This window comes from Conger conger, chromosome 3 (assembly GCF_963514075.1).
Source record: "Conger conger chromosome 3, fConCon1.1, whole genome shotgun sequence".
Taxonomy (NCBI): Eukaryota; Metazoa; Chordata; class Actinopteri; order Anguilliformes; family Congridae; genus Conger; species Conger conger.
Genome location: NC_083762.1, coordinates 8,797,819 through 8,802,474, shown reverse-complemented (window position 1 = coordinate 8,802,474; position 4,656 = coordinate 8,797,819). Strand labels below are relative to the sequence as shown.

General features: G+C 41.1%; 1 long non-coding RNA gene across 1 annotated transcript; it reads left to right on the top strand.

Annotated features, from left to right (window-relative positions):
* Window positions 1–200: 200 nt before the first annotated feature.
* LOC133125277 (uncharacterized) lies at window positions 201–1,621 on the top strand. Its single transcript, XR_009708400.1, has 3 exons — window positions 201–305; window positions 991–1,285; window positions 1,538–1,621. It is a non-coding gene; the product is annotated as an uncharacterized LOC133125277 (long non-coding RNA).
* Window positions 1,622–4,656: the final 3,035 nt, after the last annotated feature.

Below are 4,656 nucleotides of genomic sequence, written 5' to 3'. Positions count from 1 at the left end.
AGCACGTCATCTCACAGTTCAAAATGGCTCTGAAACGTTCAATCAAACAACTTGTCCCCATAAGGGATTCAATAAGATTCATTATCTCGTTACTTAAAACACGTTATAAATCGACGACAGTTGGGCAGTATGAAGTATTGTGCAGGATACAATAGGACCAACACAGGAAGTTTTTTTTTTACAATGACCGAGGAACGTGCCATGTGTCACGTAGTGAAACACGATGCGAAATCACGTACGTTTGCGCCACAACTCTTATGTGTCAAGGGAGGATTCCGAGGAATATACACTCATCGAACTCTTTAGTAGGTATTTATTGGACTTATCTTTTGTACTTCTACTGCGTTAGCCTATCCACTTACAGTTATGATGCGTTGTATGTTCAAATATGTTCTTCTGCGTAACACTTGTAATATGTGGTTATTTGCGTTACTGTCACCTTCCTGTCAGCTTTGAGCAGTCTGGCGTTTCAGTTTTTTTGCATCATTCTCTCAAGAGAATGGTGAGCAACTGTAGAACAATTCTAGAGACTAGTGTGCGTGAAAATCCCAGGAGTTGAGCAGTTTCTGAGATACTCAAGCCACCCTGTCTGCCACCAACAATCATTCCACGGTCAAAGTCACTTAGATCACATTTTTCCCCATTCTGATGGTTGATGTGAACATTAACTGAAGCTCCTGACCTGTATCCACATGACTCTATGCATTGCACTGCTGCCACTCAATTGGCTGATTATTACATCTACTTATTCATACGATTATCTAAAGTAAAAATGTTCCTAATAAAGTGCTCGGTGAGTGTATATACACAGACACACACATGCAGACAATCACCTAAATTAAATAAACATGTGCGGACTAATGGGAACCCATAATCTAATAATGACAAACAATAAACTCTAATGAGACAGGGGAACAGGAGGGAGAAGTGCTAATGACCTTTGCTGATTAGCAGCTGGAAGGGCCTGAGTGAACCCTAACGTTCCCCCAGGATGCAATGGGCGGCGATGCTGGAAGTCCCGTACCAGAGAGGGGCCCAGGGGGTCCTGGGCTGGGACCCAAAAGCACTCTTCTGGGCAGTAACCCTCCCAGTCCACAAAGTACTGCAGAGCCCCGTGGAGCCAGCGGGAGTCAAGGAGCCGGAGGACTGTGTAGGCTGGCTGACCATCACTGATGCGTGGGGCGGGTGGAGGCCTTATGACGGGTTGTCAAGGCGCTGGTCACCACTGGTAACCGCTGGTGACCGTTGCAAGTGGGGCTAATAAATGTTCCTAATAAAGTTCTAGGTGAGTGTATTTGTTGAAAATGATAAATATTTGATGCTACATTTGGTAACACAAGGAAAGAGTTTCAGAACTAAACTACATTTTCTGAACTAATACTATTTCTTTTTAGGGGCCAGGGTGTGTGTAGGCACCTATTCTAATTTTGTAATTTATTGTCATGTAAAACATTTTAAACATCTCCCCAAAGACCGATGAAAGGATCACCACAAAATTTCATCTTGAGAGTAAAATGATATCTTGACCATTTCCCAGACAGTAAGTGACACCGGGTAGGATTCTGGCCCGAAGTCGTTACCGGCACAGATCGGGTCTGGATCCAGGAAGGCAACAATATGGCAGCTGTAAATAAATAAACACATAAACATGAAGTGAGCAATGCTTTGTTTTATTGACGCGAAATTGGTGCCGTTCTTCGCCAAGGCATACGCAGAAAGTTGCATGGAATTTCACCACTTGAGGGTGCTATACTAGGAAATATATTATATGCTAATTACTCTGCAAAGAAAGCAGACAGTTCGACCAACCTTTCTGTGGAACTTTGCAGTAAATGATCCTAATTGGCGTCTATGAATCATTTTCTTTAAGACGTGTTAAGAGATAGCTGTGTATATGGCCACAATATACTGACGAATTTGGTGGTGAAGGCACCATAAAGGGTCTGGCCTGCAAACTGTGCCTTGTCTATGGCATCAAGCCTGGTACAATGAGGTCTGGGGGGCACACACCAGGTTGAGCTAAATTTGGCCACTGGGGCACTATCAAATACAGGTTTAAGTGCTAAATACTCCAAAACTAAAGCATACTGTATATTTAAAGGTACAATAGGTCATTTCTTCTAACGGTCAAGAGAGGAATAGCAGCAACAAACACCTTCAAACCACAAAACACTGTTTATCCATCCCCCTTCTCTGTAAACACGCTGACGTTGAAACATCATTCGCTGTGGCAATTAGAACCAATTTTCAAGCAATGAGCTTGAATTATTGTACAGTTATACAATGTTTTGGAATAGAGTGTTGGGCCGTCAACTGTATATTTTGAAACCCGAATTTAAGGACTATAAACACAGCCAGAGGGTGAGTCAACATCTTATAATAATGTTTTAACACAAAAATCTTACCCATTGTACCTTTAAGCCAAATGGAGGGAACATAACAGCAATTGGCCCGAATTGGGTAACCAACAGAATTGGTCACATGGAGGTGCTGTAAGGATTGGCCCCTTCATTGTTGCTCTCTGCTGTTGTTATTATTATTATTATTATTATTATTATTACTTAGGGCCAGATTTATTGCATCCAGGCATAAATTCAAACTAAATAAATTAACCACTGATCTGCTAGGGATAGTACACTCATGAATTAAGCTTTGGTTGAAGTGAGGGTGAGTCCATAATTGAGTTAAAAAATAACTGAATTTACTAATGCTTGCGGCGTTTCCTGGTGAATTTCATCATGGCCTCAGCTGGTCGGTGTTGGACAGTTTGTTCTATAAACACAACACCATGTATGAAGGTCCGTCAGTGTCCAGCAGTGGTTCCCGCACTGCTCTGTGGTGTGGTATTGAGTGAACTGTGGTAATGTGACACTGGTTCCTGTTTATCCGTCTGCTGAGAGCCCCCCACTCGCCCCCTGCCTCCACGAGCCAGTGGCATGATCCCGCATCTTGTTTTGCATGGCTCTTGGCTGACCAGAGGGGATTTCTTAAAATTGGAAGCATGGTGCTATCTGTTCACATGAAATGATCTCATACAAGCTTCATGCAAGTACAATGTAGCCGTTTTGTTTTTGTATCCATGGGGTTGGCTCAATCTGGCTCGCAGATGCAGACACAGATTTTTATAGAACATTTTGTATTCACCACCTTCCCCTTTTTCTCTTTGCCAAAATAAGAGCCTTGGTTCTTGTTTCTGAATTTGCTTACGTCTGTTTGTACGTCTGCTGAGAGGGGGCGTGGATTTTCACTTCCTTTTTCAACATGTAAACAGAAAAACTGGTACACCCTGGTCCTTTTCAATAAAAGGAAAAAACTGTAAATAATATAATTGTATATACTTTTAAGCACACAATATACAATCCTTGAGCGCTTTATTAGGTATTTATTAGACTTAATTTCTAGACTTATTAAGTTCTCTGCTGCTGTTGCCTATCCACTCTTTGCCTTTGTTATTATAGTTTGTTGTTTTACCATGATCCTGTGAGGGTGAAGACATTAATGTGGATAAACTACGTGCTCTCTCTCTCTCTCTTTCCGGGTCCTAGGAAAACATAATAAAACATAATAAAAGCCTGTGTCCAGACTTGTCTATCCTCTCAGGAGTGTGTCACAGTGTGTGACAAGCCCATTACCTGTACTGCTGATACTGTTTAGTTTACATAGCTTTCTTTCCTCAGCTTTATCAGGGGCGTGAATAGTTTTGGAAACCACTGCAGATGAAAGGGTGGGTACAGTTAAAGGAAATATACTAATATAGCAGAAAAATCTATACCTCAATGTTGCTTAATAAAAGTAAAGTAAGCAAAGCCGTTTTTAATTGTAAATTATATTTGGTGACATTATATCCGGTAATGTTTGTGTAATATGTGACATACTTTTGAAGGACATGTTAGAACATTATAATGCTTTGCATGATGTAATATGAGACCTATATAAAATATAAATAAATATAAATATATAAAATGTTTCCTACTATTTTGGAAGTGTGAACACAACAAACAAAACATTGAAGAAGTGGGTTCCTGAAAACAGAATGGCACCTGTTCAAGTCATTTACCTCAACACAGACCTTTTGCCAAGTCCAGAGGTGCTGTTCTGTGATTGGTCAATTATGTTAACAAAACAGCTTGTCATTGGTTCCCAGACTTTTGCAACAGATTGTAGGGTTGGATAATACCTGAATGTTGTGGTGCATGCTCTTTGGCTCCTGCCCAGGGTTACTGTTCTTTGGGTATAGCCTCAAGTGATTCCCACCCAGATCTCTGTGCAGACCTATCAACAACAGCTTACACTTGAGTTGCCATGCTACTGCAAAACTGCCAGGTTTCTCTAGATTAATTGCCTAAATAGGTCCACACACACACACACACACACAATTCCTCTCCAGTAAAGACTGTTCTCTATTCAGAAGAACAGTCCTCAGTTGCCGTTCTTAAAATTATCAAGAGATATAGCAAATATGTCAGGTCACATAAATGATTGAGAACTCTTAAGAGCACAAGTTAGTTTGAAATCCACAAATGGATATGTTATATCCCCCATGGATTGGAATGACCACAGACCCTGTGGCATTCCTGAACCTCATTTCGGTCTGACTCAACACAGTTTACCTCACCTGGGGGTATTTAGCAAAGCAGGATTACTGAGTTAGCGGCA